The sequence below is a fragment of the Cyrtonyx montezumae genome, unplaced genomic scaffold (assembly GCF_038088225.1).
Source record: "Cyrtonyx montezumae isolate F1298 unplaced genomic scaffold, pur_monq_1.0 scaffold_4, whole genome shotgun sequence".
NCBI classification, from domain to species: domain Eukaryota; kingdom Metazoa; phylum Chordata; class Aves; order Galliformes; family Odontophoridae; genus Cyrtonyx; species Cyrtonyx montezumae.
In genome coordinates this window covers 26,075,831-26,099,968 of record NW_027072045.1, presented here as the reverse complement: position 1 = coordinate 26,099,968, position 24,138 = coordinate 26,075,831, and the positions used below count along the sequence as shown (strand labels likewise).

The following is a 24,138-nucleotide window of genomic DNA, read 5'->3' as shown; positions in this document are numbered from 1 at the left end:
ACAAGTTTTCATACATCAGAAAAACAAGTAGCCTCCTACTTTGTATAGACTCTCTGTTCTGAAATCCCACTTCTTCCTGAGTGAAAACTACATTTAACTTGGCCCAGAGCACAGCTTATACGATGATGCATTTTTACAGATCTTCCAGGAATTTATCAGTGAAAGTCATGAACAGGAATATACAACTAAAGTGCATTGAAGGTAGCTAACAGTATCAAATTTGTCTAAGTGTTTCCGTATAACATAAACTTTACTTAAACTGTGAACTTTCTGATAGAAATTGCAAGCTGGCAAACATGTTTGTCAGAATAACTAACTTCTCAATAAATGAAGAGTTCTTCCTGAGCAACACGACTGACAACTTGAATGACAACTTCAAGTACAATTTATTAAAAATAATATAAATAAACTTAAACAATATTCAGACAGAAAAAATACATAAAAACCCAACAACTTCTCAAGTGAGAAGGAGAATGCATCATGAGGACTTTCATGTCTTCAATCAATATTAGTTCATTTTAGTTTCTGGAATAGATGCTACAAATGTAGGATAAGTGACAGGGAAATCTGACTAGCCTGAAGGAATAATGCAGTATTCCTGTATTTTACACAAGAAGTTCTCATTCTACATAGTCTCTGTAACACCAGCAATCCCATTTCATTTTAACTGACAACTCTTCTCTTGCCTCCATGCTTCATGTTTGCGGGAGTTACCAAATACAGTTCACTCTCATGTGGATTTGGAAATAACTGCCCACCACTCCGATATAGTCAACAGTTTCTAAAAACATCAAATTCCCTTCCTGTTATTACACTTCAAAAACATTCTGTAAATAGGATCAGAAGAAAATACTCCAAAGGTAGAATGAGTTCAGCTTAATTGATTTTTTGACGATACATTAGATTTCTAGCGGGTTCTAATATTACTTTAATCCCACATAGATAGGATTAGATAGATATGTTAAAAAGCATAATTTGAATAAGCATCCTTAAAGGAAGGAAATATACATTTACGTGCATCTCATAATAGAAGATACACAAACTGTCCTTTTTTCCACTAACTCTTCTCTACTCAGATTTTCCAAAGACTATAAATAATGTGGTAGTAGCACAGACAGACTGTTGGAAGTCTCTTTTCCAACACAGCTTGCAGAAACCAATTGAGTAAGAGTTCATCTAGCAGTAGGAACTGGTATTTATGGCATATGAAATAACTGCATCAATAAACTTTCTTCACACAAAAAGCACTGTCCCAGTTGTTCTACAGAAATGGCAGGGAACTGTTGTATAGTAATCTATCTCCTCTAACAGGTATGTAAGTGAAGAGGATCAGTAGACTGTAAAGTCTTAAACTTATCCCTATATTCAATTTGAATATTCAATTTTCAATTATTAAATGCTTAGACAGAAGTTAGCATTTAAGCTTTGTATGTTCCTATCTCCACAAAAATATGAATCAGTGCCCTCTTACAAGAGTTAAGCTGACTGCTTGACTGAAAATGAGGTTACTTTCCATAAAACTTCCTCCCTCCATCCAAACATAGTAATAGCCAACTGGAATAGTTACTAAGTCTACTCCTAAGAAAATCATGTTTTCTTAGATTAAATAATCATTACTTCAAGATAGTGTCTCTATCTTTTACCTCACACAAAATTTGGAATAAGCAATTAATAGGTTTGTATGCAAACACTTTTACTCAGATGTTCCTGTTGATACTTACATTTTTTTTTGCAAAGGGCTGCAAGATAAATGTACTGGGTGTGCTTTGTCACTGCTCAAAGAGAAGTGGAAAAAAAGCCTCAACCCTGAAGTGCTTATAGCTTATACACAAAGAGCAGAGGTTAGAATATCACAGCAGGAAGACACACTTGGGGGAGTTATATTTGCACTCTAAAAAAAATGTGCATTACACAGATTGTAATAATTAATTGCTTCTTTACAAATCTTCCTGGGAATACAAAAAGACCCTGTTTTAAAAGAGCACAACAAATTTTAATAGTTTTCACTGAGCAGAAGTCAAAACTTTTAAATATAAAAAAAATTGTACTCCCATGTATTTAACATCCACATTCCTGTGAGACACTGGATTGTGAACGAGCTGACAAATTAGTTTAGGAGAATCATTCTGAGCAATGCATTAAACAGGAAGAAGCAAACATCTGTGTGTGGGAGGTGGGCAAGCTCAAATTATTATTGTGACAAATATGATATGCAAGACTAAGATAGGAGACCACAGAAAGAACAGTGCAAAACCAGCCAGCAAGAAGCTTGGGAACAGTAACCTCTCGTCACACTGTTCCGTCTCTTTGCAGTTGAATTTCTTAATTAATTCTAGTCTGATGCTTTTGCAACATCAGTCTTTGAGAAGCAATCAAGTCTGTGGCTCAGGATGAGGATCAAACTGACTGTTAGAGCTAAATGGTGGTTTGTCAGGTTGCTAAAATGACTCCTTAAAAGGCATATATTATTACAATTTTAGCAAGTCCATTAATATCATAGGCTAAAGCAAGTACAATGGGCACTAATTTTCCTGTGTCATTCTAACTATATTCACTCCCAGGATAAATGATAAGCTACGGCTGCAACTGTTATTTTTATTTTTCTTTATCTTACAAATCTTCCTCCCACAGAGGAAGACAAACAATTTGCGCTTGTTCGTTGTGTTCTGCAGTATTATGCAGAAGCCTCAACTGAGATTAGGGCCCCAGCATGCTGTACATGAACAGCAAGATACAATCCTTACTTCAAGCAGCTCACAGCTTAAGGAGCCAAGAGAAGCATCTGATAGGAGAAATAATGGAGAAGACTGGCAATTAAGTTACTTGCACAAGGTCACAGAGCAGGCCAGGAACAGAGGCCCTTCTCTTCTTCCCTTCCTAATAGGCCACGCACCCTCTCACCTTTGGCTGAACTTCTGTCTCTCTCTCTCTTCTCGGTATCTCTTAGTTATGAATAATGCATGAGAATAAATTATTAGCTCTAAGGTTAAGATTTCTGCTCACATGTAATAGCATCAAGCAGGTAAGAAAACTGGTGCTGTCATATTAGAAATACTAAAACCATGCAAGATGATAGCCAAAACTGATACCACTGCGATTTCATTCTCCAAATACATTTGGAATGTGCTTAGGTTTTAATGATAACAATGTAATTAAGTCTCTCTCATCCCGGTCTATGGATTTTCATAATTCAAAACGAGATGAGAATAAATTCTGTCTTCAGATTAGCTGCAACATCTCCTTTGTCCCAAAATATTTTTAATTTGAAGAGTTTAACACAAACAAGTAAAAAAAAGTAGTGGCATAGCAGAGAACTATGAATTCACGCTGTTAACTAATGAATCTAGCACTTGTTCAGCACTTTTGCATACGAGACTGAGTCATTCAACCACTCATCAAATCTTCTTGAAGCCTGAAAGATTCTAAACAAACAAGTGATTGGCACTACAGTAAAATAAAAAAATAAAGAAGGGAAAAACCTGTTGCCTGGACATAGCCTACGTAAATTACTGCATTGAAAAAAGTCCAGTGACCTGATTTCTGGAAGCAATTGATACTGCTGCTATTGATCCAGACCACATTCATAAATTGACTTTTTAGCCAAGGTTGTTTGCCACTCAATTACCTTAAATCAGTCCAAGAGCGCTCTCTGGCTACCCTCTAATAATTACATTAGAACATCCCAGCTGTAAGTAACATGCTTTAAGTTTTTAATAAAAATGCTAAGCACTCTCAACTCTCAGAAAGAAATCTGTGCTTTTCTCAGTTCAAGGGATACAATGCACACACTGCATAGGACCACTTACACCCACCCATTAAAAAAGGAGATTGTGTAGCAATTACTATAGAATTTAGAAGGTTCATACAGTATGGCAAATGAGTCAGTATCAGTAGAAGATTTTTTTTCAGTAGCTCATATTGGTGGTACACATCTCCCACAACAGAGCTGTACTCCTTGAACTAAAACAGGTGTGCCTTCAACATCGTCATCAGTGGCTGGCTTTCAGATCTCCTGTAAGATTGTACATAGGGTCTGAATGAAAAAGGTAATGGGTAACTAACCTCTGTCTGGTCCTTCATACATCAGTTACATGACCTGACTTGTATTGTTTGGTAAATCCTGGAATATACCAGGAGTACTCTCCCAGTAATGTACTACACAATAAAATATGGATACAACAAAATTATAGACTAGTAAAGAACAAAGAGAAACTGCTACAAAAAGTGCATAGAAAAGCCCTAACTGAACCTAAAACAAAGGGAGCAGACACCTTTCAATGACGATTCTGAATATGGACAGTTCTTTGCAATTCCCCAGTCTAACCAAGAGTTGTCATCAATGTTAGGATTCTTTAAGTGAAGAAAGAGGAGATAAATAGGAAATACAGGGTGAGGGTATCCTGCTTAGTATAGCAGATGAGATAGCACAGCTCTATTAGACTGTTAGTAAGTACTATGAGCAGGTTAATAACTTCTTGGCTTCTTAACAGTGGGCAGGTTCCTGTATCTAAATTGTAATCATTCTTCTCAAATGATCTTCCTTGTGACAAAGCCAGTGCCAAGAAGTGAAAAGAAACAGAACCAAACAGGGCCACAAAAATCAGCCTTTATCTTTAAAGTTCAAGAGTGACTTCACTGAGCATCATGTTCTAGGCTTGCCTCCATCTGCATGCAGATGGATGCGAGAGCATCCACAGATCCCTTACATCATTCCATTGTTCTATCTAAGCTGTGAAAACCTTACCCCGCCCTCATGAAGGATCTCAACAGTCTTTTCCTTGAGTAGAAAAGAAATGGGAAAGGATTTTAAACTTGCACTGTTTACTCAGGTTTAAATAAAATGAATTTCAGAATAGGAAATAGAAATTGATCTTTAAAATGTTTCTGAAAAATATTAGCAGAAAAAATCCTGATACCTCCTATGGAATATTTCAGAAAGTGGTAGTGGCTGTTTCCATTACAAACAAACACATATCTGACCAAGATCTCAGTATTAAAAGCACTGAAGAAAGGGCAATCTTATGCTGGAGGGAGCAGAGAAATATGCAATTAACTTAATCAGTGCTCACACATACTGCAGTTTCAGAGTTTAGAAAAGTCCACGAGGCCTTAACTACATAGTCTTAGTCTAAAAGCCCCACACATTCCACAGTTTTCACCTAATTCAAAACAGTTCTATTTTTGCAATAGTTCCCTTTGCTTCTTTGTTTCACTGCCTTCTGAAATCCAATCATAGTGCAGTAAATTAGTCCACAGTCATTACAAAGATAGGCTGAAACATGGGCTAGCAACAAAATCAAAACATCACACCATATTAAGATAACAGAATTATTTCAGCTGTGTAGAACTATATCTAACTGAAATGCTACTACCACTTTTAGCATATACAACCTCACATGCCTTGTGTTAACACATTATGAATTACATAATAAAGAACAGGTGCTACATGTGATTTTTAATTTCTAAGCAGATAAAAGTAGGGTAAAAACCTTCCCCTAGGAAGCAATTCAGTGTTACGTGCTGTACTGCAGCTTCTCCCTCAGCATTTTTAGCACAGTGCTACAATAGGATGTGTGGCAGGATGAGCATCAGCTCTTGGCTGCAAGCAATTTTTCAGTCTTCAGTGAAGTTTAACAGAAACACTCTAAGTGAAATAGATCCTCTCCAGACAGAAGGAGAGATTTCAGAATACAGGCATTAGCAGGAGTAGTCAAACATTTCAGAGAAATTCAGAAAATACTTTTCTTCCATGTGTTGCAAAGGGAAAGGAGAAAAAAAGAAAACCCACAACACAAAGGGGGGAAAAGCACCAACGAGAAGTACTGTGGAAGCATGACCAAAGTCTACAGTTCCTATTGTAAGCATGATTTTCACATTGCTTTTCTGGCAAAGTAGTATTTGTGCAACTACAATGAACACGATACATTTCCTATTTCAATTAGTGCAATGCCCAGTAACACGATATCTAGCTTACCTTTTAGGGGGAAACTAATGTGTGACTTAGGAGCCTTCACAACAAAACATTCCTTGAAGGCATGTTAAAAAAGCATACAGGCTTTCTCCATTAATTTCATGTATAAGAGACAAGAAAACATAAGACTTCAGTTGCCTAAACATCTTCAAAATCTGCACACTGCTTGAAGTATTCAATTACTTTTTTTCCTCTAGCTTTCAAATGAGTTTTTCATCCAAGCAGTGCTCATACTCTGAAAATCACCATAGTTTTGACAGATGACTTCACAAGAAAAGTTGCATTCCTATACCATAGACATACATAAAATAAATTATTTCTTGTTTTACAGCACATAAATATAAGTTTCAAACTGACTTTCCTCTGGAAAAAGAAACACCCAGATTTTGGATAACCAGAAGCTATTCTTAAGTTTTGATTTGAATATATTCAATGCTATAAACAAGGATAAATTTCAAGGACTTAAGTCTATCCACTTCAAAGTTCCTGTCAAAGGACTCCATAAAAGAGGTAAAAACACCTTCAAGTTAGCACTACTATAATAAAGCCACACATTGACTGTAGCCTAAACAAACACTTTGTGTCTATAGTGCCAAAACAGAAAAGAAAAGCCTCTCACTCTCACAGCTGGTGCTGCTTCTGGTCATAGCTTGAAACTCCTCTGAACATTTTTCTACAACCCGTAAGAAATACAAAAATATCCATGAAGCAGGAAGAGACAGATTTTCTGCTGGTTAGAAAACACATACATGCCTATACTTACAATCCTACTTAAACCAAGTACTCCATTCAAAGTGAAAGAGCACTAGTAACTTTTAAAAACATTATGATGTCTTCCGACTTGAATCTTGAATCAAATGTCAAATGTAGAGAGGAAAATCACCTGGAGGTGTTGGTTGATGCTCAGCTTAACATGAGCAGGCAGTGTGCCCAGGTGGCCAAGAAGGCCAACAGCATCCTGGCCTGTATTAGAAATAGTGTAGCCAGCAGGAGCAGGGAGGTGATCATCCCCCTGTACTCAGCTCTGGTGCGGCCGCACCTCGAGTACTGTGTTCAGTTTTGGGCCCCTCACTACAAGAATTTAGTAGTTGGGTAGAGATAGTGATAGGAGGATGGTTGGACTAGATGATCTTATAGGTCCTTTCCAACCTTATGAACTTATGAACTTATAAGAAGGACACTGAGGCCCTGGAGCGTGTTCAGAGAAGGGCAACAAAACTGGTGAGGGGTCTGGAGCACAAGTCTTATGAGGAGCGGCTGAGGGAGCTGGGATTGTTCAGTCTGGAGAAGAGGAGGCTCAGAGGAGACCTTATTGCACTCTACCACTTCCTGAAGGGGGGTTGTGGTGAGGAGGGGGTGGGCCTCTTCTCCCTAGTAAATAATGACAGGACAAGAGGGAATGGCCACAAGTTGCACTGGGGAAGATTTAGATTAGACCTGAGAAAATTTTTTTTCTCTGAAAGAGTGGTCAGGCACTGGAATGGCCTGCCTAGGGAGGTGGTTGAGGCACCATCCCTAGCGCTGTTCAAGAAGCGTTTAGATGAGGTGCTAAGGGATTTGATTTAGTAGTTGGGTAGGGATAGTGATAGGAGGATGGTTGGACTAGATGATCTTGTAGGTCCTTTCCAACCTAATGAACCTATGAACCTATGAAATGTCCAAAAGAAACAAATAAAACAAACAACAACAGAAATAATTGGAATATTTTGAAACCAGAATGAAAAATCATCTCCAGAGAGTTTGGTGGGGTTTTTTGTTTGTTTGTTTTTTCTAGTATTTCTCCAGTCCGTGTAGGAATTTACACAAATCATAATCCAGTTATATTTTCATAAACATAGAATTAAAGGATGGTAATTTAATTAATGCCAACCCAGGTAAGTTTACAGAAAATGTATCTTGACTAACTTGATGAGATTAAAAGTTCATCTCTAAAAGATAACAGCTTAATGAAGTTAGAATTCTAATTGGGCAAATTCAACTCTGTACTTTCTGAAATGTTGACTGAGAACTTAGAGCAAAACAAAGTCAATATGTAATGTATTAATCAAATTAAGAGCTGATTAACTGACAAATCTGAGCTGAAAGACTAAACAAAAATTCCTCATCAGGAGAGCAGTTTTTAATAGACTCCCACAGGCTCCGTGAGTTTTAATTTATATATTTTTTAATGATTAGCCACCTGAAGGGAGAAAACAACTTGTGAAATCTGAAGATGAGGATACTTGGAAAACATTAGGTAGGAAGCAAAACGCAAAAAGGTGAATACCAGCAGAACTCAATGCAACGTCTACTTTAACAGCACTAAACGCAAACAAAGACAAACTATTTAGCACACTGAAGGATGGGTACAAAAGTCATGATGCCTCTGGAATCTCTGCTTCCTGGGAGAAGAGTGGGAGATCTGAAGTTTGTGGCTTGTTTAGCGCATTGCATTTTAAATGATTTTCATATATGCCATTATGTACATATAAAAACAAACAAATGTTCTTCTGCTGGACCAGCGACACCCCACAATTCCTTTATTTCAAAAACTATAGTCCTGACAGCTAGAAAGTTGCATTTATGAAAGGGTACAGAATGTGTATCCTGAACATAAGTAAAACTCACATGCTACACTTGGTTATGTTCATCTCAAGATAGTACTGTAATTCCAGCATCACTATTCTGACTTGCTATTACACTTGTCTATAAAGCATCTAGTTTGAAGAGGGCCACAGACTACATTTTGAACATCTCCAAATCAAAGTTTATATCTGCAAAGTAAAAATAACAGTTCACAAAACTGACTAACAAGCAAAAACATCACATATGTGCTACACAGACTAACTTCCAATGGAATTACAAGAATCAACAGGAAACTGTATGAATTGAGTATATGCTGCTTTGCCTCATCAGGCTCAGAAATAAGGGAGATATTTTTCACATAAATATATTTTCATATCCTTTTTTGAATGCTGTCATATCATGGTAGGGTAGAAAATGTCTGCTATTAGAGAATGAAATGTATTGGTGAAATGAGAAATTTCTGCTGATAGCAAATAGCCATGGAATACAAACTTTTCTGACAGATGATGATCATTCTTCATTACACCAGGTCAATTCCACAAATAGCAACTCCTGTTAGCACACTAATCCTAGAACATGACTTGCTTTCTCAAGCACAGTTCCCAGAAATCAGCTTCATCCAAAATACAGGAGTAAAAAAAACTGTAAATAAGGAAAAAGAAAACTTCTTTATCTCCATGTAAGGAAAGCCTGCTATTTTTGAGAAATGTTTTCAAAAATAATGGTGATATATCACCATATCTTACATTAGAAGCTTTAAGAATCCCAAGTCACTGCTTCTTTAACTTTAGAAGCATCAGCTGGTGCTTCTGAAAGCTGTACTGGAAGAATCATGACAAGAACTGCAAGCTTGCTTAAATAATGTATCAAAAGGCAACACTCCTTCTATTACTCGAGATGTCACAAAATTAAGATAAACATGACAGGTTTCAATACTTCCACGTAATCTTCCTGCTATCTAGTGATGAAGTTTCCCTTCCTTAGTTGTTAGATATTTTTAAAACAATTTGTTTTCTACCTGCCAACAAATGTCTATCAGTAAGAACAGGCAAGACTAAAACTCTTCACTTAATAAGAGGAAAAGATGAAGGTGCAGGAGTACATCCAGCTGTTATCACACGGCAAGATACTGAGAAACAGTAAATTTGTTCTGCCTCATTTGCCAGTCACACTCAAACTGTGATTTCAACAAAATCCAGCAGCCTGAAAGACCCAGAACTCAGAGCAGATCATAAGCATTTTCATCAGCTCACACTAAGTTCAGAGGCAAAGATAGCTTTGAGGTAACTTTGAAGTAAGAGTATTCACCTTGTCCACAGCTTGTTTCTACCATGTGTACCATGTCAAGGGGAAGTGGTGAATCTCAAACTTGATTTGGGAATGCAAGTTAATTTTAAGAAATGAAACACTGTACAGTTTCACATTGGATAGAAACCCTTGCCAATTGCTGTCAAAAGCAGCCTCCTGATCTTATGTTCTCCTGTCTTACACAGCCCTTTCCTTGCCTTGGATTGTGTGAGTGCTGATCCAACTCAAAAAGCAAACCTAAGTATCAGAAACACCTCCCCATTATCATTCTGTTTTAAGGGCATGTTATACTTGTATTTCTAAACCTAGGGACCCAGAAACACATTTCTCTAACTATGCTTCCAAATCCAGTCACAGAATCCCAGAATCATAAAGGTTGGAACAGACCCCTAGAGATCACCTCATCTAACCCCCTGCTAAAGCAGGGTACTTAGAGTAGGTCACACAGGAAAGTGACCAGGCAGGTTTTGAATATCTCCAGAGAAGGAGACTCCAGAGCCTCTCTGGGCAGCCTGTTCCAGTTCTCTGTCACACTAAAAGTAAGAATTGTTTCCTCATGTTCAGATTGAACTTCCTGCCTTCCAGTTCATATCCATTGCCCTTGTTCTGTCACCAGCCACCACCAAAAGGAACCTGGCCCCATCCACCTGACACCTACACTTTAGATATTTATAAGCATTGATAAGATCCTCTCAGTCTTCTCCAAACTAAACAGTCCCAGGTCTCTCAGCCTTTCCTCACAAGGCCCCCTAACCTGTGGCTCTCCATTGGACTTCCTCCAGCAGTTCCCTGTCTTTTGTGAACTGAGAAGACCAAAATTGAAGCAAGTCAGCCCCTGACCTGTACCAATGCACACAGTTATTCCTCCCCAGGTGCAGGACTCTGCCCTTGCTGAATCTCATTAGGTACCTCTCTGCCCAACTCTCCAGCCTGTCCATGTCTCAATGAATGGTAGCAATGGTAGCACATCCTTCTGGTGTCCTTGCATGTCAAATATCCATGAGGTTCAAACAAATGATGAGATTCAAATACGCCTTTAATATGAATACAGCTGTAGTGCTGATGTCTAATATTCCAGCATCTCCTGTGGTAAATTATTCCCTGAGAGTAACTGAGAAGTAATTATTACAAAGTTATTGGGTTATCAAACTTCTAACAGTGTTATAATCATTTTCATTATACAATCAATTTGTCACAAATGCTCTTATTACAATTATTATTGACCTCCTGCAGCTGCTAAAATGTAATTAAAGGTTCAGTTCTGTTTAACACATTCCCTTATGTATTGCTGAAGAATCAGAGAAGCTATGAAATATACACAGCCTCACTTTTTGGTTCAACAATATGAGACCTAGGGCAGTTATTTTGCTATCTCTTCTCTGAAACCCTACTTTTCTTACATTTTGTCTTGGTGTTTTAATGCCCTACTCTAAGTATTTAGCAAAGCCTTATTTATGTCAATATTATACATTTCTATCCAAGCACAAAAGATTTTGTTGCTGTTTTGCTTTGTATGCTCACTACAATTGCCCCAAACCAAAATTAGTTTCTCCTTTGTTCGCCCAGCATTTTTTTTCCTCTTAATGCAGTAACAGGGCAATTAAGTCACTCCCAATTCCTATAAATAAGTTGTGCTTAGCACAACTATTTTTTTCTATTCATTTCTCCGGAGATTTTACCAAATCCAGTAGCTCAGAATAAAAGAAAGACAGGAAGATCAACTATAACATCAGTCTTAACACAGCAGCCCTCCCAGTTAAGCTTAAGCTAGGTAGACGTAGTACCGCATTATATTCAACATGCGGTCACTGTCAGATGACATTACAGATTTGAGAGAAAACTTCTGAAAATGAGAGCCCTCAAATTTTTGATATGTTTATTCATCAAAGTTTGTACTTGCACGCAAATCTACCCAAGACCCACCTTCTCCCTGTTGCCCCTCATCTCAGATTGCTTGGGAATTTGATGGATGGAAGTTGAAGTGCTTGCAAGCAACAGGATGTTAATGCAGTTCAACAGCTTCAGAGAATTCCAGAAGACAAAGATATGACTTATCCCTCTGCCTACATGCTCTGTGTACAGAGAGGACCACAGTTTTGGAGCCTTAGACAGTTAAAAACCATGTAATGGGACATTTTTTTATTTGTTTAATTTTGGCTTAATCCTAAAGGACAGAGAACAGTATGAATAAGCATTAGGGAAGCAGGGAAAAACAGTAAGGAAAAAATATATAACAAATATTTCTGCAGTGTGATAGTTCATGCACACATTTAATTTAGAAGAAAGGAATGTAATAACAGTAAGAAAATGCTGGAAAAATAGAAAATGAAAACTTATTTTTCTCAAAAAGTAACAAATATTTCAGAGTTTGGGGCATTCACATTAGTGCATTACCAAATGAGGAGGAAGGAAAAAAGTTCATATGAAATAAGCATATACTGAAGAAAGGAGAAATGAATCGTGAGATCTAAGAAACATACTCGAGAAGCCTTCAAAATTGCTTTTATATTTAAACATAATTCTTCCTTGTGAAAGCATGTGGCATACCACGTCACAAGCAGAATACATATGATACTGAGAAATGACTCCAACAAAAGGAGTAACAGGACCTGACCTGCATTGCTGTTACACTCATGTAGATCAGCAGCGACTTCAGTGAAGTCAAGAAAAGAAGAAAAAGTCTGGCCAACACCCAACAGCAATATTGATACATAATCCATTTGCTGACAGGCAGCAAGAAGATCAAGTTGTAAACATGCAGATAAACTTAAAAAGGCAGATTTCAGAATCCATACTGATCTCTAGTACCCTGCACACACCTTATCTCCCCATTCACATTCTTCCAAGGATCTCCATAAATATCACATTCTGAACAAACTGCTAGCTATGTGCCAGTTTAAATCATTAGATGGGATTTGGAAACAGATGAATCAGGTGTCTCATTTGTCCTACAGACCACTGTCACTTAAGTGACAAAAGCAACACACAAAACAGAAGAAACACTTGCCTGTGAAGCAGGAATTACAATCTTAACTGTAGAACTCAAGGAGCTAAGATCACCATATCACTCAAAGTAGTAGCATTTGGCTTAGGAGAATGCAGGCCTGAACATATATAGCTACTCCAAACCCTACCTTCTTAGAGCACCTTACATAGCACAAGGCTTTTCTTTAATACTTTTATAATAGAGCTGTGTGCTATGCAAATTCAGTCATGAAATCTCGAACAAACCCAGAGAATTACAGAATGGCTTGGGTTGCAAGGGACGTCCCACATCCATGTATCAGCTCTCCTCACCACACTCCGTACTGGTTCAACTCAATTGAAAGAGAGAAAACCACCCACACCTCTTGAGTTAATTCTTGGCAGGCTTGGTGAGCTGAATCCATTCCCTGAGATGAACACAACTGAAGCCACATAGGCAGAAGTGTGGAAGGACACTGTACCCTTTGGGTGCCAAAAGCATTAAGGTCATTTTAGTGCATCTAACTTCAATCATAAGCAAGAGTGAGTGGAAATTCAATTTAATTTTTCATTCTTAGAAAAAAATGCATTTGTTACAATAACATAGCAGAAAGATAATAGGGCTAAGCTCTCAGTGTTCAAGATCTCTTCACTGGAAATTTACTACACAGAAGAATGTATGTTCACACTCTTCAGAAGAATTGATCTCCAGCAAGACGATGTTGCCAGCAGGGAGGTGGAAGAGGTCGCTCAGAGCTAAAGAAACCCAGCAAGGAATTTTTATTTCCTCCCAATTTGGAAGCAGAATTTCACCAAGAGAACCTCCTTCTTTCCATATGCTCCCTGGTATATCAGAGTTCTGCTCAAGACTGCACAAATAAATTTAAGTACCATTTCTAAGGCATTAAATCTCTCTCCAGTACACTCTGTTTGAAAGCATTTTAGGAACACTCAGTTGAAATAAGATGCCAAAAGGAAATGCAAACAGCAGGACTGAAGATAATCAGAACTAGAGTAAAAATATCCAAAAAACGCTTCTTTCAAGGTCTTTGCCTTACAGTGATGCACAGTCTGACAATGCAAACGTCCATTGCTACTACACCGAGAAAACACAAAAACATTACTCATTAAAATTGTTATTCTTTACTCCATCATTCTTAGAATCCTGAAATTGTACTTCTAGCTACAGAAAGAAAGGCATAAAGCCTAAAAAAAAAACATCTAGAATTCAAGCAGAAGAAATCTGATTGGCTTATTCCCCCCGCCTCAAAGAAGACTGAAGTTAGCTATCATTAAAAGATACCTTCCTCTATCAATTTTTAGTCAGAAATCTGTTAGACGTCTGATGATTCATACTATTTCAAGAATAGAGCAGAAATATAGATCATTATGCTATTACTGTTATTTTCTTGCTGTTCTGAGTGTAAAGTTACTGAATTTCTTCTGGTAATATGGCTCTTCCTTGGACAATGATGTAATTAACCTTCAACAGCGTGATTAAGTAACTGTTAGTTATGTGACCCTATCACTTCCCTGCATTTTTAAACCACATTCACACATCCTTCCATATTTCCACACACAATACCATAAAATATTGTACAATACCATAAAATATGTAGATTAATAATTCCAATAAGAATATATACAGAAACTGACAGAGGATTATTGATACCTATCAGATGCAATTAATCACTCCCGTCAAGTATCTTTCCTTACTCCTGCGCTACATTCAAACTCAATTGGCAATCATCAGTCTTGACAAGACTGACATCAAAGTCTTCTGCCAGTGGGTCATCCATCACGAGAGGCAGCACGTTCATATAGAGATGTATAAGTAATCTTGTGTTTAAATAAGCCTCTTACAAAAACCTCTCCTAAAATATCTAGAGAGCAATGCAGATAACCGCAATAGTAACAGAAAACTGCCACCTACTGAGTGCGCAGTTGACTTCCCGTGACATCTCACGACACATTCCCTGAAGTTCAAGGCTCACAACCATTTTTAGGTGTGTAATGAGACTGTGTTTGAAGATCCTACCAGCAGAGTCCAAGATCCAAAGACAACCTTAAGTCTCAACAAAGCCTATTACATTCCTTTCACCCCATCAAGAAGAGCAACAAAGTTCCTGTATGCAACAGCAGCAAACACAAGACATTTGTAGGACAAAGCGTGCTAATGGTTAGTGTCAAGAATTCAGACTTGATAAGTATCAAGGATGGCAGACATTTTATGTCACATAACCAAGAGTTCGAGATGCTTGAGCAAGAAAATTATTAGTGGTCAGCTAGGAAACTAACTTATATTCTATTCTCCCCTCTTTTATGCGAGTGAATTACATTAAGGCAGATCAAAACTTCAGTCCACCAACAGAATAAAATCCATGAAATCAGTCACTCGCAGCTCTTTACAGAGCAGCAATATCCTGGCAAAGAAGGCACAGACTCTGCAATACTATCTATTGTTTTATCTAGCTACTAGCTCTATTTCTGAAGTCCCAGTATTTAACAGTACGACTTTTAAAAAGAGTTAAAAAAATAATAATGTAAAAGCATCATATATGAGCAGCATCATAATGTATAACAAAAAGGCATAGCAAGAACTCTCAAGATACAGAAAGCAACCAAGCCTACACATTCTAAAGGTGAAATAGGGAAGCAGGGAAATATTACCACTAGCTCAGTTAAACAGCTCTTAGCCAGCCCTTGTACCAGAGAGATGTGAGAAAGTTCCTACTGAAACTGCATCAGCCAAGGTGACCCCACAGCACAGTTTCCCTGGGCACACATACTGCAGAACCCATCCAAGTACTGCACAGAAATATAATTAGCTCCAGGTACAGAAAAACTTCAAGGCCCACACAGGGCTTCACAGCCTTTGAAATAAGCAGATATTTGCTAAAGATAACTGAGTTTTGTTATGAAAGATTTTTTTTTTGCTTCTGTATGCAACAATGAAAGCATTTAGCAAAACAGCCATTTTTTAATGCACCATTTCCAAACCTAAAGTTTGCTTAAAAGCACGGAAGTGCTGGCAAAAGAGAGGCAAGTTCACTGTCTTGGGTTTTACATGCTAAATTTCAAGGGGACCTGAAAATAATTTTAAGAATAATATGATGTATAAAACACATGCACACAAAAATGCTTTTTGAAAGACTGCTGACTTGTATAACATATACTTCATATGCCTCCCATCCCAAAATGTTCTCATATCCGAGCAAAGTCTGCTCCTTTCTCCCACATAACACCCAGGAAAAAAGCTCTTGCTCTGACACACTCCAAGTACCATGGAAGCTCTGCCTCCTAATTAAAGGACAGGAGGGAACAAAAAATTTAATTTCAATGAAGCTGAGCACAGGACTACTATCTCGAAATATTTCATTTGACCTGAAATATAGAAAAAAATTTCCATATACAGGTTGATTTTATAACAACTTCAATCTTTGAAAGGATGCTGCAAAAGGCTGTAAGGCAGTCTGAGATAAAAGGTTTCTAGTTTGCTCACCACGGACAAAAACGTTCATGGGCATGAACCACACCAAAAACACACTCTGTGTTCCTCAGGTAAAGTTTACAAATGAAATTCCAGATGCTTCCAGAGATGAAAGCATGAGGAAATCTATCACTGAACTTCAGAAAACTTGAGATTTCCATTCTGTTTTCCTGCTTCATACATGCGTTACTCTTGGCAAGCCTCGGAAAAAGACCCCACAACTCACTACACAGAGATCTCCTGCAACTTAGGACTGACTTTCTCATTCCATCCAGGATTAAGCCCCCCCAGATACACCGAAGAAACACACAGCGCTGCCATACTACTTCATAACACTGGCTATTGCATCAATTTAAGGTAATTTAAAAAGCTAACTGAAGTGCTTCCAAATACTTAGTCTACACTAACTGAAAAAAGCACATTTTCCTGATGATGTAATTCATTTTTGGCAATCTCCCTCCCAAGAAACCCAAGCCACCAAAAAAGATGAAGCCCCCCAAACTAGTTCTTGGGCTGAGCAGTGCTGGCAAGTCACCTGCATCCTGCGGGACTCAGAAGGCAATGGAGATTCAGGAGGATCACTAACCTCACCCCACTCAATGCACTACGTTTGTTAGATTCTTCAAAACTGCTGTAGCATAAAGCAGCAGGAAGCTGCAAGGAAATAAGTAAAGCCAAAAGCCATTCTGGAAAGAAAATAAAGCAAGGCAGAATACATACCTATACATTTTGAAGCATTTACTGCCAATGCAATTAATTTTACTCTTTCTGCACTTTAGCTTTAGAGAGGAGTTCACACTACTACAGGCAGAATTACACCAACTCCAATTGCTCTTCAAAACAAATACTCTAACTCCCAAGATTTCTTGTTTTTAATAGGCATTTTTAATTTCATATAACAACACATTTCACCTGAAAAGGGATGACTGACTGCAGCTGCCCCTAACCATGACTGCTCTTATTCTTAGTTCCTGACAACTACTGCCTTTGTGGAATTCCTGTTGCTGTTTTGTGACTAACACTGCTGCAGAAACACTGCCATTTTACTTCCTTTGTACTGTGCACTTAAATCCTGGGTATTTTAATACCATTCTTTAACTCCTGCTTTCTTAGTAATTAGCTGCTTGCAATAACACTGACAGCTAGAACTCAAAAGATTTGGGTTTCTCATTTCACCAAATTCAGCCCAGTACAAAGAACATAACCTCACAGCTCTTCTTGATTTTATGAATTACTATCAGAGATGTAAACATTATGGATGTTCCCACAGTTTGTCAATACACAATGAAAAAAACTTCTGCTGACAGCCCACATCAACTGATGAACATGTGTGGTAGTTGTGCCTAACAGCACACATACAAGAGTTTCTGTATAGTTTCATAACTGAACTTATAAAGCATATACATATGTGATGAATATTCTATGCGCCTTTAAAGCTGTGTGTGAGAAATGGACAGGAGTACACGCTTTCTTCACGTGAGTAATGCACCCTGTAATTAATGGACTGCAAATGCTTAAACAGTCTTAAAGAAGGGTCCCATCCCCACATCCTGCCTAGTGCTTTCCAGACTAGTAATAACTTGAAACTATTACTTCAGTACACAAATAATCTGATTATTGTATGAGGCATGGATTTATTCCCACAAAACTCTTCAGCAAATGCAGAACCCACTTACACTTTTGCACTCCGTATTTTAAAGAGTGCATTTTTAAAATTCCGCTATCAGAAACAATTCTAAAATCAAATCAATTCTAAAAATTATTTTTTAACATTGAAAGTTTACAACCATTGGAAATTACTCTGGCATTGATGTGAAATCAGTAGAAGTTATTGGCACTTGTTTTAGATGCAGCAAGTCCTTGTATTCCACCCAAAAGCTTCAGATACTTCAAATAGAACAGTATTTTAGCTATTAAAGTAGTTATATAAATACCTCATTTATTAATACTACTCAATAAGATAATAAACAAGAAACTAATGGAGATGGAACATGGTAGAATATAGATAAATACATTCCAAATTAAACATTAGTCGCTAAGGAACATCCTCACAGCTTCTGCTTATGACATGTCACAACACAACTGACACAGTGCTGAAGCTACTGAGTTTTTTCAGCTCTATAAAGGAAAAAAAAGATAGTAAGCCTAAGAATAACTAACATTCCATGTTTGTTGACATACAAGACCTAACCCCCAAAAATGGTACTGTATCGTTTTTGGTTTCACTTGAAGTCAGCATGCCCTCCTTTGCTAAGGTGGGCCATTGGATTATTAGCGTGTTTTTGTTTATGCTGAGCTAAACAATGAAAGTTTGAGTAAAATCTATCTGAAGCTAACATACAAAGAGACATGATATCCAATACAGAAGTCTTTCCTATTGCCGAATGAATTTTTAAGGTATAGATATATTTGTGACATCATGAGTATACATAAAAGGTGCCTGAAGAATGCTTAGAAGAATGAGACACTTTCTAGTTTGTCCCTGCACTTGAAACATCCTGCACCTCCCTGCTAACTTTCAGGAAAGCTTCTTTTAGAAATCAACCTGTTTCCATTGAAGCAAACATATGGTTTTCTCTAACAACTTTATGGTGACATTTCAGAAGTAAACTCAGTGACAAAAGACAAAGCCAATTAGGCTCTCTGGTCTTTCTCTAATCTTACTAGTACTCAGGAATTATCCATTTTTCCATACAGTGGATAGCAGATTTTAAAAGTCAATGTTTGTTTTACCACCTCCTTTGCTGCTGGAATTGTGCACCATCTCTCCAGATGGACTGCTACAACCTATCACAGGATTCAACTTGAAAAAAACTAAACTCAGTTCATTTCCAGGTTGCTGGGCTGAAGGCAATGAAGAGGGACAGAAGTAAAACATTAGTGACAGAAAACATTTTAAGAAGACAAAATGTAAAACTAATACCTCCAAACATTTCAAATTGAAGTTGGAGCTATAAACTCATGACAGTACAAAATTTAAGTTGCGAGACCAAAAGAGAATGAAGTGCTGTGCTGCTCAGTTTCTAATTCAGTGTGATGCAATGCGGTACTGGAAACACTCAGTAAAGAAGATAGGCTGTTTAGACCCTGAAAAGAATTCTGTAGCACTGCTGGTCTGAATGCCTGGTTTGAACTCTGTGTAACACTGCAGCCTCCTCATTCCATACATAGTAGCTCCACGCAGTCATACTCGGCGTGTTAAAAACAGCTAAAATATTGCTGGGACAGAAGACAGCTCCCTGTATTCACAGATGCTGTTTGGTAAGAGGTATTTTTAGTGAAGAAAGTAGTGGGCTAATGAGATAATTCATGAGAAATGAACAGTACAGCAACTCACACTTTGCTTCTGCAAAAAATATTAGCGGCACCATAAGCAAACAAATATTTTACTAGTTATCTTTTCTATGAAACCTGTTTGACCCACTGCAATAGCTCCCCACCAAACTGCTGAGAGATATCCTGTGGCAACTGGTGGTTTCCTGACTTTTAATAAGTTAAGTCTGATTTTATCCCTTCCTGCTTTCTTCCCCTACTGTGTGCTTTTTTGTTTGTTTTTAAAGCAATTCCATCAGTTATCCTTCCAGATGGACTATATCCATTAGATGACAGCAATAAAGAACAAAAACATTACTGGTCATTATAAGATAGCTTGTTTTATAATTACTATTTTTAGCCCGCTACCTGTAAGATCAACTACTACTTAAAATTCATTGGTGTAGTTATACTAAAAGAATAATACACATCTAAAATCAATATCCAAAGCTGGCTGTCATGCTAATCTTGCAATAATGAAAGCTCTTATTTCATGTATTAAATTTAGAATACTTGCTTTGCTTGATCAATTCTAGAAAGCTATATACTTATGACCTAAAAGCTGACTGAACTGGGAAGATTTCTACTCATTTCTTCTATTCTCAAATTACTCAGATCATTTTCTGCATAGATCACTGAGTTAAACATACAGGAAATTCCATGCAGAAGCCAACAGTGAATGGACTACTGGAACGGCTTCAAAAGCCCATGGAGAAGCACCTACAAAAGACAAGACAGGTCTTCCTTCTACTTGGAAGCAGAATATCTTGGCAGTAAATGCTGGAAGACGGAAGCTATTCTATTTCAAGCCCAGGTCACAAGGAGGAAGCGCTGCTAGCAAACATGCAGGAACTCCAAGAGACCTTACCTTACTCCACACTTTCCTCTTAGGAGCTGAGCTACGTCTCATGACACGTAGCATTCGTTCACTCAGTTGAACTTCATGCCAACAAAGACACAGTACTCGTCATTCTGACTGTGCAGGGCAGGAGGCAAGGGAGGTGTTCTGAGTACTTCATGTTGCAGTTCCAATGAAAACACAAGAGAATTAGTTAAAGCAAACAGTACCAGAGTGGATGAACTACACTCCCTCACTAATGGAATGGTTAAATTACATGTAATTACAATGCTAAGTTTTGTATAGAAAACAAGAGCACTTCAACTGCTGAATCATTTTACTGACATCGCTGTTATGGGTGCAAAGTTCAAAACACAGAAAAAGACAGCCTACTTCTAAATGAAATGTACCCATTGCAAAACTGTTTGAAAACAAAGTACAAAAAACCCTGTAATTATCACTTTTCACAGTAGTTCTTTGAAACAGTCTAATGCTGCAAGCCTCAAATTACAGTTTCACAAAGCACTTCCACAACTCCGCTGACAGTGAAGGGCTTCATTCTATCCAGGGCCACACGGGGCAAAAAGTGAAATGGCAAAGGGTTCCAGAAGAAGAGTGATGAGTGAACACAGATCAGTTGCCATAACGCACAGACTCTGTGCCTACTTCTCAATTCTTTCCTTTGAAATGGTGGCAGAAAGCTGAGAAAAGGATTCTGCAGACTTGTGACTGGTGAGGTAGGTTGGATTTAATATTCTTTAATAGTTTACCATCACTCACTGTCGGGAAAACAAAACAAAAAAGCCTTTTGCACTGACCACTCAAAAGTCATCATCTAAAGTATAATAAACTGATACTCAAACATGCTTGCTTTGAAGTCAGTTTCATCAACGGTGGCTGCAAAACTGCAACGCTAAAATAGATTACATCTAAGACCATGCTTTGTCAACAATAAAAGAGTGAGGAAATCAACATATTTATCAATTAGAACTAATTTCTCTGACACAACTAAAGCATTTTGTCTCTTACACAGGACTCATTAAATTAATAGTACACTATTAGTAACAACAGAGTCAGTATGTCAAGTAAGCTCAAGAAGTAATGCAGGAAGTCCTCTCTATATCTGTAACAAACAACACTTTCTGTGATGCCAGATGGAAGAGAAACGACAAAATAAGTCAGATTGTCCAGTAACTTAAAGCCTCATCAGGCAAATAAGTCTCAATAGCCTGCCAAGAAGAAGTGAAGCTGGGCAGAAAGGCAATTTCATCGGCCCACCCATTCTCTCTACAGCCCCACCATCTCTTAGCTTCAGTCTTTCCTAATGTAACAGCCATTATCAGTGATAAGGATGATGCACAGATGTGAGCACTCCATCTCCATTACAAAAATTGGAATCATATCTATCAGATATTAGCACAAAACCAAATGTCTCCCTGCTATCCAACACAAGAAGGAGCAAAATCTAGAGGAGGGAAAAAGATGGCATGGGATGTCAGCTTCTTCACAGGGAAATGCACAGATAAGCTATCCTCTGCAGAAGCTGTACTAGGGCCCCTGATTTTCCTGGTGAATCAGTTGCTTTTTCTCCCAGGTTAAGAGAAGGGATTCAGAGCAAGCGTTAATAATGCTAACAGCTTGGAAGACTGTCACTACAAGAGGCTAACAACAGGCAAGGATGGTATGTCCTTCACAATTCTGCAAGTTGATGAGGAACATGAAATGGCTGATCCCAAAACTGTAGCACAAGAGACTGCAGTGCCAGTAGGGAATGGTGCTTCGCATTTCTGCAGCTGCAATATGCGTGGTAGAGAAACATTTGTGAGGATGAATGGCTGAAGAATTGCAATGGCAGGGAAGGGTTCTGAAGCCAGCAATGGAATGCAGCCAGTGCTATCCTTGATGCCTGTAAATGGTTCCAGCAATAATGACAAAAGCCAGCTGATGCTGCTCAGCCACATGGAAAATCAAATTCACAGTATTTGCTGACAGTGATCCACAGCCAGAGATGACTGCTTTGGTAATGTCACTTAACTGACAATACCCCTTGGTGACCCCAGATGCTATGAGAACTGGATCGTTGGCTCAGAAAAAATCTAAGAGGACGCAGATTTTACCATCTGATACCAAAATATTTGCACTAAAAGTTTCTAAGGCTGATTGGTTAAACGTGAGCACACATAATAACCTAGAAGAAACAGTTTTCCTCTCATGTCAAGACATTACAGATTGATAACAATACAACCACCCCAAACACACAATCAAAAGGAAGTCCCGGGCCAAGGTCAGTGGATAGCAAACAGCACAAAACCTGTATACTGCTGGAGAAGAGCTCACAAAGCCAAGTTCTGTTTCAGATGAAAAAGGAATTGAAATGACACCATCCCAATTTTAGATGCACATGCACCAGGGAGAAAGATGAAACAAAACACACAAGGGAAAAAAAACAAAAAAGCTTCACAGTCTCCAGTAATTAGGCACAGATATACACATACACACATCACTAGAACAAGCATGTGACATGAAGAAAAATCTCATTCTTCAGAACAGCATACAGACACCACAAAACAGATTCACCACTCGATAGGAATGATGCTACAACCCCCTGGTTAACGGATGTGGACTGCTGCTGAGCTGCACCATTTGGATACGCTTTGGAGCTGTGCTGCCTTGGGTGGTTAATTGGTGAGTGTCACAGCATAATTGCACACAACTGTTCAGATTAAGTCCTCAGTTCCTGGAATGGAGAAGTTCAGAAAAATTAAGAAAAACTCCAGTAATTGTTTTGAAATACACCGATAAGGTACTTCTGCTTCCACTCCACTGAGCAGACTCTCGCCTGCTCCAAGCTTGTGCTACCCAACACAGCAGCTTTATGTATGTGACAGCCAGTCTTCACTGAAAAAAATGCCCAACAAAAAAAACCTCTTGCATTGTTACAAGACAAGATTAGATTCTGGTTGCTTAAGAAGTTCAAAGAACTTTAGCTGTTTAAAGTCAGTAACTGCTTCACACCTTTATTTTAATAGCTTACAACTGCCTACGCAGTTTCAATTTGTCAACTATTTCTGAACTTAGAGAGTCTAGCAGCTGGCTCCAGTTCTTGTGAGGGATGGTGCCAGTGCATCAACACCTTACATGAACAACATATTCTAAACACATGTGCACTAGTACTCACTCTCTGAAGCAGAACTAACACTACAGGAAGCTTGTATGTGTTGTTAAGATTGTAAAGAAGAAAGAGCAGACAACCACTTGGCAGTGGACCATGTTTAACCAGCTGTTCCTTGCTAGTCAACAGCAAGGGTATCACACCCAGACAGCAGCATTGCACTTCTATCACCTCACTGTCTGGCTCTGTGCTTTCTACTGTTTCTGAACTGTTTCTCAGTGTCAAATAGTCAGAGAGCTATGGAAGTTGACAAAAATGGGAGAACCTGTTCACTGTGATATGTGATGCACAATCTGTTTCCTGAGCATGCCACTTTCAACTATTAAGTTGTGCTGCTAACATTTTCTTCATGGACAATCAGACAATGAACCATCGCATCTGTTAGTTGGAGTCAACCCTGCCCCACTCACCTGTTCTAAGCTTTTCAAACCAAAGATCACCAAAGCAAAACTACATTTAACATCACTGAGAAATTATTTTCTGAGCCACATAAAATTATCCAGTACAATCAGTAAGCA

The 24,138-nt window shown here is 38.2% G+C and overlaps 1 long non-coding RNA gene across 1 annotated transcript in view; it reads right to left on the bottom strand.

The window, feature by feature from the left end:
* Positions 1-24,138, bottom strand: part of LOC136055161 (uncharacterized) — a 250,563-nt gene that overhangs the window by 156,905 nt on the left and 69,520 nt on the right. The window lies entirely within an intron of this gene.